Raw genomic sequence first — 12659 nt, forward strand, 5'->3', positions numbered from 1 at the left:
AGAAGTTCCTTCATATACTTGATGAATGCAGGCATTTGTTGAATTGCCTTGATGAATGGTATGTTCACATGCAAAGATGCAAACAAGTCTAGGAACCTTGAGTATATTCTTTTTCCCACAGCACCATTTAGCAGTTGAGGGAATGGTGCATAGAGCTTCAGCAACTCTTGTTGTGATATTTCTGGTTCTTTGTGCTTTCTATCCTCCTCCTTTGTTGAGTTGTCTTCAGGTTGTTTGCGCATTTTGCCTTGCTTGTCTTCAATCTCTTGATCACTTGTAGTGACCATTTTGCAATCTTCCCATCTTACTTTCTTTGCTTCTCCCTTGGGGTTTTTCTCTGTGTCACTTGGGAAGCTATCAGTAGGATTGGGAATCTTCTCAGCTAAATATCCCACCTGGAATTCTAGCTTCCTAATGGTCTCTTCTTGTTCAAGGATCCTCCAGATGAATGGTCTACTGCCTTCTTTGACTCATAAGAGAGCCCTTCATAGAAAATGTACAGCTGGACCCATTCGTTGAACATGTCAGGTGGACACCTCCTTGTTAAGTCTTTGAACCTCTCCCATGCTTCATACAGAGTCTCACCATCTTGTTGCCTGAAGGTTTGAACCTCAGCTCTCAGCCTATTGATTCGTTGAGGAGGGTAGAATCTTGCTAAGAATTTGTTCACCACATCCTCCCAAATTGTCAAGCTCTCCCTTGGGAAGGATTCCAGCCACTTGGCTGCCTTGTCTCTGAGTGAGAAGGGAAATAAGAGCAGTCTATAGGCGTCAGGATGAACACCAATAGATTTCACTGTGTCACATATTCTCAGGAAGGTGGTCAAATGTTGATTGGGGTCTTCTTGAACACCTCCTCCAAACGAACAGTTGTTCTGAACAAGGGTGATGATCTGTGGTTTAAGTTCAAAGTTGTTGGCATGGATTGTTGGCTTTTGGATGCTACTTCCACAATTGCCTGGGTTTGGATTAATATAAGAGCCCAAAACTCTTCTATCCTCCCCAGCATGATTTGCTCCACCTCCTCTGCCATGGTTGTGAATCTCTTCTTCATGATGATTTTCCATGTTTTCTTCTATGTTTGGTTCAAAGTATTCCTCAAACTGTTCCTCCTCTTCTTCAGCACCAACTACTCGATTTTCTTTTGCCTCCCTCCTTAGTCTAAGGAAGGTTCTCTCCGGTTCAGAATCAAAGGAAGTTGAAGTCCTGCTTCTTCTCCCTGTCATACAACCAACAAGTACAAGCAGAGAAAATAGGTGCAGACAGTATTTGTGTCAGAATTGCTGTTAGTTGTGGGTGATGCAATATATCAAATAGTTAGTGGGTTAGTAAACAGAATTGAAAATAACAAAGAAAAAACAAAAGAGTAGAGGGAGAAGGGAAGAAGTATAACTAAAACAAAAAGTAAATCACTCAAACAGAAAATAAAATTCACAAAATAAAATGCTTAATCTAGTGATCTTCCAATCTAATCATTGTTGATGCACAATCAATCCCCGGCAACGGCACCATAAAATTGATGCACGGAAAACTTGTCTCTCAACAAATCTTCCTTCGGCAAGTGTACCGAAGTTGTCGTCAACTAAAAACTCACAATAGAGTGAGGTCGAATCCCACAGGGATTGATTGATCAAGTAACTTTAATTAGAAGAATGTTCTAGTTGAGCGAATCCAGGATTTGGGTTGAGAGTTGCAGAAAATAAAATGGCAGGAATGTAAATAATAGAAAAGTAAATGCTAGAATTAAAGGACTGGAAGTAAATGACTGAAAATAAATTGCAGAATTGTAAATGGGAATGGGGGATTTGCTCATAAAAGTAAATGGCAGAAATTAAAGAGAATGGGTAAGATCAGAGATGGGGAGTTCATTGGGCTTAGGAGATGTTGCAATTCTCCGGATCAAGTTCATTTTCATCTCTTCCTCAATCAATGCACTCATTGATCTCCTTGGCAATCTTAAGTGATTGAATTACAATTTCTTGCAATTCAATCTCTCAAATCTTGATCAATAGCCAATTCCTTGGTCAATTGCTCATGAGAAGAGATGAAGTATGGTCACTGATTATACCACATGCATTTCCCAAATCAAGTATTGAGAGGGTTATAGTCACATACCCATCCAAACCCAATTTGGTCCAGCATGAGAAAGCATTTCTAGCTTGATCTCTTCATTCTTCTTTCAAGGTTCAAAAGAGATCCAAGTTTGAATAGCTTCTCTTCCAAGATAACTACTCAATTGGATGAAGATCGAAAGCTTTCAAGTAAAATCAACAGGAAAGATAGAAGAAGAATAATGAAAATTAGTATTGATCCATCAAATTACAACAGAGCTCCCTAACCCAATGAAAGGGGTTTAGTTGTTCATAGCTCTTGAAAATGAAAACAAAAATGGAGAATACATCATAAAACTAGAATTTGCAAAGAAAGTAAAATACAGAGAGTAGTTCTCTTCTTCCCAGCCTCCAGAGCTTCTTTACAATTCAAAGCTACTCCTATATATACTACTCTTCTCAGCTTCTAGTTTACTCTTCAAGTCCTAGGCCTTTGGATCTTGAGTTTGAAGCAGTTCTTTTCTTCATTTGGGCTTGGCTTTACTTGCAGAGAGAAAGTGCTAAGTGGGCAGAGACTTCAGCTCAGGACGTTTAGGGTGTTAATATTTAGTGAGAATATAAGTTCGAGAACGTTACTGACACTTAACATTGTCACTAACGTTTCAATGCACCCCATTGCCTTACGTTAAAACCCACGTTAACTAGGTTAACGTGGCTTTTAACATTGCCTTGTTAATCCTTCGAGAACGTTAGTGACACTCAACATTGTCACTAACATTCCAGTGTGCCCCTTCTTGTTTCACGTTAAAGCCCACGTTAACTAGGTTAACGTGGCTTCTAATGTGGTCCTTGCCAACCTTCGAGAACATTAGTGACACTCAATATTGTCACTAACGTTCCAATGTGCCCCTGGGTCTCACGTTAGAGTCCACGTTAACTAGGTTAACGTGACCTTTAACGTAGCCATCTTTAGCCATCCCAACGTTAATGACAATGTTGAGTGTCACTAACGTTGGCTCATCCTTCATTCCTCATCGTTAGCTTCCACGTTAACTAAGTTAACGTGGAGGTTAACGTGACTCTTGGGGGTTGTGTGGTTGCTTCAACGTTAGTGACAATGTTGAGTGTCACTAACGTTGTCGACAACTCTTCATCCTTTACGTTAGTTCCCACGTTAACCAAGTTAATGTGGGAGTTAACGTGGTACTTTGCACCATAGGCCAACGTTAGTGACAATGTTGAGTGTCACTAAAGTTGGCTTCTCTTCCCCCCTTAACATTAGAGGCCACGTTAACTAGGTTAACGTGGCTTCTAACATGGCCACTTATGAGTAATTGCCAACGTTAGTGACAATGTTAAGTGTCACTAACGTTGGCTCATCTTCTCTTCTCCACGTTAGAGTTCACGTTAACGTGGGCATTGATGGGTTTTTGAGAATGTTATTGGCAATCACTTTTCTCATTAATCTTGCCAGTTACCTCCCCTTTTCTTGCTTCCTTTTTGGTCCTGAAATCAAGCAATAAAGTGCATCAAAGCTCTAGTCCCAGTCATGAGTAATGCAACATAATATTTGTCACTAAACTTATGCAAAATCCTCATGAAATTATGTAAAATGCACAATGTATGCTTGAATCAAGGCATAAGTGAATATTTACCCAAAACTAGCTTATTTCCTAAAGAAATGTATGAAACTATCCTAAAAACAGTAAAGAAAAGGTCAATGAAACTGGCCAAGATGCCCTGGCATCAATTCCTCCCTGTGATGTAACATGTCCCAAAAATGCCACCTTCTCTGTCCAGAACTCGCACTTTGATAGTTTAGCATATAACTTCCGAGTCCATAGTATCTGCAATACAGTCCTTAGATGCTCTTCATGCTCTCTTTCTGTCTTCGAATAGATGAGAATATTGTCTATGAAGACTACTATGAACTGATCAAGGTACGGATGGAAAATAAGATTCATGTAATCCATGAAAATCGCAGGAGTATTAGTTAGTCCAAACGATATAACCGTATACTCATAGTGACCATATCGAGTTCTAAATGCAGTCTTTGGTATATCTAACTCTTTCACTCGAATCTAGTGATAGCCCGATCGCAAATCAATCTTCGAAAACCTAGTTGCACCTTTTAACTGATCCATCAAATCATCTATTCGTGAAAGTGGGTACTTGTTCTTGATAGTGACTTTATTTAACTATCGGTAATCTACACAAAGTTACATTCCACCATCCTTCTTCTTTACTAGCAACACCAGAGCTCCCCAAGGTGATGCACTGGGACGAATAAATTTTTTTCCAAGTAGCTCATCCAACTGCTTCTTCAACTCTGCAAGTTCCAGTGGTGACATCCGGTACGGTGCTATGGAAATCGGTCCGGTTCCAGGTACAAGTTCAATGCTGAATTCTATCTCTCGCTGAGGAGGAAACTCAGGTATGTCGTCTGGGAAAATATCAGGAAATTCCTTCACCACTTGGATTCGTTCTAAGCTTAGTTCACTATCATTCGAGCTAGCCGCTAACAGAACGTACCCCTCACAATCACTCCCGTCTAATGCAACTCTTACAGAATTTCGATATAAAGTATGAGACAGAAATGGTTTAATATCTAAACTATCAGACGGAATAACAGCAGTTCTTTCATAGCAATCAAGGAAAACATGATACTTGGACAGCCAATCTAATCCTAGAATAACTTCTAAACCACATAGAGGCAAACATATTAGATCATGTATAAAAGTTCTGTTCCTAATAGTGAATGGTACTTACAGGCACACTAAACTAGTCAAAGCATTTTGGGATGCAGGTGTATGGACAATCAGATCAAAGTTCAACTCAGAGAAATCTAGTCCCAACTCACAAGCAACAGTTAAAGAAACAAAGGAATGCGATTGACCTGAGTCATACAGTACAGTTAGAAATCGATCTTTGACAATACACTGACCTTGGATCAGGGCGTCTGATTGCATAGCATCATCAGCAGTCATGGCAAACACTCGACCTTGTTGCTGGGTTCGCACTAGATTCCAAAAAAACTTTCTTGGGTACATCCTAGCTGTGTGTCCAGATTCCTCACAAGTAAAATAAGCGTTCGTTCCTTACAGCATCCAAATATAACATAACCATAACCATGGAGATCATAACAGCTATGAGGATAGTTGTGCCTCGCATCGATTCGTCATTCGGAACTCGATTAAACTATGTCTACTCGCAGTCATTAAGGTCCTATCCGCACCAAACAATCAACATTAAGGTGATCAGTCTTAATATTTCAAGTAAGGCACGAACATTCCCAAAATGAGCACTCATAGACATTCATGCCAAATGTATCTTAAAGATACCCTAATGGCGTGAGACACAAAAGCAGAGTATGCAATGAAGCATAGTCAGTCCACTCCCCAGGCTCTACTGGGAACGAACTGCTCTGATACCAAATTGTAACGACCCAACTTTCAGTACGCCTAGAACATACCAGAAACTGAGTGCTACCAATTTGTCATCCTAATTATTGTCTATTATTTATTATATGAGCCTGATTCGTTGTTAAAAGCGTAGTTAGTTAGCGAGGTACTTTTTTTTTTTGAAAATATTTGGATTAATAGACAGAATCATTCATAATCAATTCACAAATAATAACAGATAAAACAGTTATAAGCAACCACACATAAATACATCACAAGCAGCTAACAACATTTAGTGATCCAGCCTTTATTAGAGTATAGACTTTTAGTTAGAACACCCAGAGATATAGCTAGATAATAACTAAATACATATATATACATACAACATCCCAGGCCCTGACCTATTCAAGAAGTCCCTAAGCTGGCACCCAGGCTAGTCTAGACTCTATACTCACCTATTCCCTCTACACTACTAAAGCGAGGGAAAGTACGCTCTAAGTCTTCAAAACTCAAGTCAGGTGGAACGTCACCAAAAGGTAGAACATCATCTGCTACTCCTCTGCACGATCATATGTCATCAAATAGCGTCTCTCAAGTACTTCATCGAGTGGCCACATAACAGCAACATCGTACGGAGGACTTAGGCTAAAGTTTGTAGAAAAGCGGGGTGCAGACGTTGGCTGGCCTCATAGTATATACATATAAACAGGTAACGGAGTTCACTCTAGACTTAGAAGACTATTTAGAGTGGAATTCTTTTTGTGAACGATCGTCAGCGAACTACGGAAGGGTACTCATGCTTCCATCTAAAGGGGGAAGGGAGAGAGAAGGGGTAAGAACAGGGGAGTTCTTAGTAGGGTCGGGGTTATTAGTTACGTTCATTAATTCCATGTTGTTTAGCAGATAAACAGCAGAATACCGAGAAGCAGTAGACAGAAAAAACAGATAATAGAGAAAATAAAGAAAACAGAAAGCAAAACACAAACAAAAGAATAGAAGAAAACAAAACACAGACACAGAGAATAGAATGAAACAAAGAAGGCATACATTCAAACAACAATCATAACAGAGGAAATGCGCAACCAAATATGATGCATGTCTAGCCCTAGCGCAGGTAATGAGCTCATTTGTCAGTTACATACCCGCTCCCGATGTTACCCGGAGTCCTTTGCCCAGGTAAGGCTTTTCTGTTGGCAATGCCCCTCGCAAGAGTCCTTTGACTTGTGAGGCAAACCACTGCAAGAGTTCTTTGACTTGCACGGTGGAGCTAGTTAACTTATATCTGCCCAACACACTCTCTGTAAGAGTCCTTTGACTTACAGGAGCATACACACGCTCTCACTGTAAGAGTCCTTTGACTTACAGGAGCATACACACACACTCTCACTGTAAGAGTCCTTTGACTTACAGGAGTATATGCTAGTCGTGTGTTCTCGATACCTCTGTAAAAGTCCTCTGACTTACAGAATAGCATTATAGCTAAGTATCCCAGGAAAGCACTCTCAGTGGTAGTACCACCATCTATCTGACTGCCTTCACGCAGCAGATCATCACATAATCATTCTCATTATCATCATTCATTATCATTCTCATTATTCATCATCACTTTCACATTCTTATGCAATACCTCTTTCTTTCTCTGTATCTCTTTACTCTGTTTTAATTACTCTGTTCTTTGCATCTCTTTTCTCTTCTCTGATTACTCTTTTCATCTGTATCTATATTACTCTTTTTCTCTTTATCTCTTTACTTTACTATGGTTACTCTGTTCTCTGTGTTTCTTTACTCTACTCTGACTTCTCTGTTTAACGTATGTATTTAAAGCTTATGTAAATTTCGGTATGAATAGTTAGTTTGTCCCAAGTATAGTTTCATTAAGTCTATACTGAAACAGTTTAACTTTTCATATAATACCTAACCATATTCGCAATTCCAGGACTAGCTATGTTGCCCTAGTTCGTTCACTAGTCTCTGTCTGTTTTTCTGTCATTAAAACTTTACAGACTTTCTCTTCAATTTTTATCTTTTCTTCAACTTTTTATCTTTCCTTTATCTTTGCCTCACTAATATGTTTTTACCACTCCCTAAGTGTTTTATGAAGGTAATTATAAGATTCTACGCTTAAAGTTGTCTTTCTAAAGCTTTTACAGAAAACTGCCTTTTCCGCATTATTTTATTATTTTTATTAAAATATTATTTTTAATTAAATATTATTATTTAATATTTTATTATTATTTATTATTTTATTAATATATTTTCGAAAATTACCCCTTTTTAACTTTTAACCTTTAAAATTCACTTTTTACCACCCGTAACTTTTAATATTTCTACTTTAACCACCCTAACTTTTAGAAATTACAAAATAACCCCCCAAACACAAAATTAATTACTTCCTTGCTCTTTTATGAATCAAAAAGGTGTTCTTCATTGTTCTTCATCACACTCAAAGTGTTCTTCATGTTCTTCATAAATTCTTCAGATTCTTTCTTTGTTTTTACCCGTTTTTCAGTCTTTTCAGCAATCGATTTTTACTATAATTCTTAATAAATTAGCAGCCACTAAAACCCCATCTTTTCTACATGATTTTAACACAAATTGAACCTCAATTTAAGGTTAGGGTTTTGATGAGCGGATAATTTATACGCTTTTTGGCATTGTTTTTAGTATGTTTTTAGTAGGATTTAGTTACTTTTAGGGATGTTTTCATTAGTTTTTATGTTAAATTCACATTTCTGGACTTTACTATGAGTTTGTGTGTTTTTCTGTGATTTCAGGTATTTTCTGGCTGAAATTGAGGGACTTGAGCAGAAATCAGATTCAGAGGTTGAAGAAGGACTGCTGATGCTGTTGGATTCTGACCTCCATGCACTCAAAGTGGATTTTCTGGAGATACAGAACTCGAAATGGCACGCTTCCAATTGCGTTAGAAAGTAGACATCCAGGGCTTTCCAGCAATGTATAATCGTCCATACTTTGGCCAAGAATTGACGACGTAAACTGGCGTTCAACGCCAGCCTTCTGCCCAAATCTGGCGTCCAGCGCCAGAAAAGGATCCAAAACCAGAGTTGAACGACCAAACTGGCACAGAAACTGGCGTTCAACTCCACAAATGGCCTCTGCACGTGGAACACTTAAGCTTAGCCCAAACACACACCAAGTGGGCCCCAGAAGTGGATTTATGCATCAATTACTTACTCATGTAAACCCTAGTGACTAGTTTATTATAAATAGGACCTCTTACTATTGTATTAGACGTCTTTTTGACCATCTTTTGATCATCTTAGGATCTTAGGATCATCTTTGAATGCATTGTTCATAGACCATAGGGGGCTGGCCACACGGCCATGCCTGGACCTTCACTTATGTATTTTTAACGGTAGAGTTTCTACACTCCATAGATTAAGGTGTGGAGCTCTGCTGTTCTTCAAAGATTAATGCAAAGTACTACTGTTTTCTATTCAACTCTTCTTATTTCTCTTCTAAGATATCCATTCGCACCCAAGAACGTGATGAAGGTGATGATTATGTGTGACGCTCATCACCATCTCCCCTATGAACACGTGCCTGACAAACACTTCCGTTCTACATGAAATAAGCTAGAATGAATATCTCTTAGATCTCTTAACCGGAATCTTCGTGGCATAAGCTAGAATGATGGCGGCATTCAAGAGAATCCGGAAAGTCTAAACCTTGTCTGTGGTATTCCGAGTTGGATTCAATGATTGAATGACTGTGACGAGCTTCAAACTCGCGAGTGCTGGGCGTTAGTGACAGACGCAAAAGGATGGTGAATCCTATTCCAGCATGATCGAGAACCGACAGATGAATAGCCGTGCCGTGACAGGGTCCGTGAGCATATTATTCACTGAGAGGAGGGGATGTAGCCACTGACAACGGTGATGCCCTTGCATACAGCCAGCCATGGAAAGGAGTAAGACTGATTGGATGAAGATAGTAGGAAAGCAGAGGTTCAGAGGAACGACAAGCATCTCCATTCGCTTATCTGAAATTCTTACCAATGATTTACATAAGTATTCCTATCCCTATTTTATTATATGATATTCGAAAACACCATTATCACTTTATATCTGCCTAACTGAGATTTGCAAGGTGACCATAGCTTGCTTCATACCAACAATCTCCGTGGGATTCGACCCTTACTCACGTAAGGTATTACTTGGACGACCCAGTGCACTTGCTGGTTAGTTGTATCGAAGTTGTGACAATTATGAATTAAGATCAAAGCACCAAGCTTTGGAGCCATTACCAGGGATTGTTCGAGCTTGGAGATCACAATTTCGTGCACCAAGTTTTTGGCGCCGTTGCCGGGGACTGTTTGAGTTTGGACAACTGACGATTCATCTTGTTGCTCAGATTAGGTAATTTTCTTTTTATTTTATTTTCAAAAATCTTTCAAAAATATTTTCAAAAATCTCTCATATGTTTTCGAAAAAAAAATAAAATAAAAATGTTTTCAAAAATTTATTCAAAATTTTTAAAGAATGAATTCTAGTGTTTCATGAAGCATGTGAAGCCTGGCTGGCTGTAGAGCCATGTCTAAATTCTTTTGGACTGAGGCTTCCAAACCATCAGAGGCAAGTTACATGCTTGTTAAATGATGAGCAGCAATTTGTTATCAAGATCAATATACTCTGGTGTTAAATGCTGAAGCTTGGCTGGCCATTGGCCATGTCTAGTGTTTTGGACTGCAGCTTTCATTGAAAGCTTGGTTGGCTAGTAAGCCATGTCTAATTCCTGGACTGAAGCTTTAGACTAACATGGCAAGATTCCTGGAATTCATACTAAAAATTTTGGAATCCTTATTTTCCTTTTTCAAAATAATTTTTCGAAAAATATAAAATAAAAATCCAAAAAAAATTTAGAAAATCACAAAAATCAAAAAAATATTTCATGTTTCTTGTTTGAGTCTTGAGTCATATCATAAGTTTGGTGTCACTTGCATATGCATCTAGCATTTTTTGAAAATTTCATGCATTCATAGTGTTCTTCATGATCTTCAAGTTGTTCTTGGTAAGTCCTCTTGTTTGATCTTGATGATTTTTTGTTTTGTGTTGTATGTTGTTTTTCATATGCATTCTTGAATTCTTAGTGCGTAAGCATTAAAGAATTCTAAGTTTGGTGTCTTGCATGTTTTCTTTGCATTAAAAATTTTTCAAAAATATGTTCTTGATGTTCATCATGACATTCAAAGTGTTCTTGGTGTTCATCTTGACATTCATAGCATTCTTGCATGCATTCATTGTTTTGATCTAAAAATTTCATGCATTGCATATTTTTCATGTTTTCATAAAAAATTCAAAAAAAAAAATCAAAAAAATATCTTTCCCTTTTTCTCTCATCAAATTCGAAAATTGAGTTGACTTTTTCAAAAATTTTTAAAAAAATCAAAGTTGTTTCTTATGAGTCAAATCAAATTTTCAATTTGAAAATCTTATCTTTTTCAAAATCTTTTTCAAAAATCAAATCTTTTTCAAATTTCTTAGTTATTTTCGAAAATTCCAAAAATATTTTTCAAAAATCTTTTTCTTATTTTTATACCAAATTTTCGAAAATAACATAAACAATTAATGTTTTGATTCAAAAATTTGAAGTTTGTTACTTGCTTGTTAAGAAAGATTCAAACTTTAAGTTCTAGAATCATATCTTGTGATTTCTTATGAATCAAGTCATTAATTGTGATTTTAAAAATCAAATCTTTTTCAAAACTAATCCTATCATATCTTTTCAAAATATCTTCTTATCTTATCTTGTTCAAAAATATCTTTTCAAAATATCTTTTCTAACTTCCTAACTTCTTATCTTTTCAAAATTTGTTTCAACTAACTAACTAACTTTTCGTTTGTTTCTTAACTTTTTCAAAACTACTTAACTAACTCTCTCTCTCTAATTTTCGAAAATATCTCCCCCTTTTTCAAAAATTTCTTTTTAATTAACTAATTATTTTTATTTTTATTTTTATTTCAAAAAAAATTTTCGAAAAATACTAACAAATTTTCAAAAACCAATTTTCAAAAATCACTAACTCCTTTTCAAAATAATTTTCGAAAATTATACCTCCCCCATCCTATTCTATTTATTCATTCATATCCTAACATCTCATCTCACATCTCTTCCATCAGTACAGTTGCATTTCTTCCTTTACATCACATTCTTTGTCTCCCCCTCTTTTCTTCCACTCACAAAGGGATCCCTATACTGTGGTATAAAGGATTTCTATTATTATTATTATTTTTCTGTGCCTTCTTCTTTGTCATATGAGCAGGAACAAGGATAAGAACATTCTTGTGGAAGCAGATCCAGAACCTGAAAGGACTCTGAAGAGAAAATTAAGAGAAGCTAAAATACAACAATCCAGAGATAACCTTTCAGAAATTTTCGAACAGGCAAAGGAGATGGCAGCCGAAAATAATAATAATGTAAGGAAGATGGTTGGTGACTTTACTGCACCTAATTCCAATTTACATGGAAGAAGCATCTCCATTCCTGCCATTGGAGCAAACAACTTTGAGCTGAAACCTCAATTAGTTTCTCTGATGCAGCAGAACTGCAAGTTTCATGGACTTCCATCTGAAGATCCTTTTCAGTTCTTAACTGAATTCTTGCAGATATGTGATACTGTTAAGACTAATGGAGTAGATCCTGAAGTCTACAGGCTCATGCTTTTCCCTTTTTCTGTAAGAGACAGAGCTAGATTATGGTTGGATTCTCAACCCAAAGACAGCCTGAACTCTTGGGATAAGCTGGTCACGGCTTTCTTAGCCAAGTACTTTCCTCCTCAAAAGCTGAGCAAGCTTAGAGCTGATGTTCAAACCTTCAGACAGAAAGAAGGTGAATCTCTCTATGAAGCTTGGGAAAGATACAAACAGTTGACCAAAAAGTGTCCTTCTGACATGCTTTCAGAATGGACCATCCTGGATATATTCTATGATGGTTTATCTGAGCTATCAAAGATGTCACTAGACACTTCTACAGGTGGATCCATTCACCTAAAGAAAACGCCTGCAGAAGCTCAAGAACTCATTGACATGGTTGCTAATAACCAGTTCATGTACACTTCTGAAAGGAATCCTGTGAATAATGGGACGCCTATGAAGAAGGGAGTTCTTGAGATTGATACTCTGAATGCCATATTGGCTCAGAATAAAATATTGACTCAGCAAGTCAATATGATCTCTCAGAGTCTGCAT

The 12659-nt window shown here is 37.4% G+C and overlaps 2 non-coding genes across 2 annotated transcripts; one reads left to right on the top strand and one right to left on the bottom strand.

Moving 5' to 3' along the window:
• The first annotated feature begins 521 nt into the window (after positions 1-521).
• LOC148565101 (small nucleolar RNA R71) lies at positions 522-625 on the top strand. The gene has a single exon (XR_015885402.1). It is a non-coding gene; the product is annotated as a small nucleolar RNA R71 (small nucleolar RNA).
• Positions 626-12260: 11635 nt separating this feature from the next.
• Positions 12261-12368, bottom strand: LOC148565102 (small nucleolar RNA R71). Its single transcript, XR_015885094.1, has one exon. It is a non-coding gene; the product is annotated as a small nucleolar RNA R71 (small nucleolar RNA).
• Positions 12369-12659: the final 291 nt, after the last annotated feature.

This window comes from Arachis ipaensis, chromosome B5 (genome assembly GCF_059453495.1).
Source record: "Arachis ipaensis isolate K30076 ecotype BB chromosome B5, ASM5945349v1, whole genome shotgun sequence".
Taxonomy (NCBI): domain Eukaryota; kingdom Viridiplantae; phylum Streptophyta; class Magnoliopsida; order Fabales; family Fabaceae; genus Arachis; species Arachis ipaensis.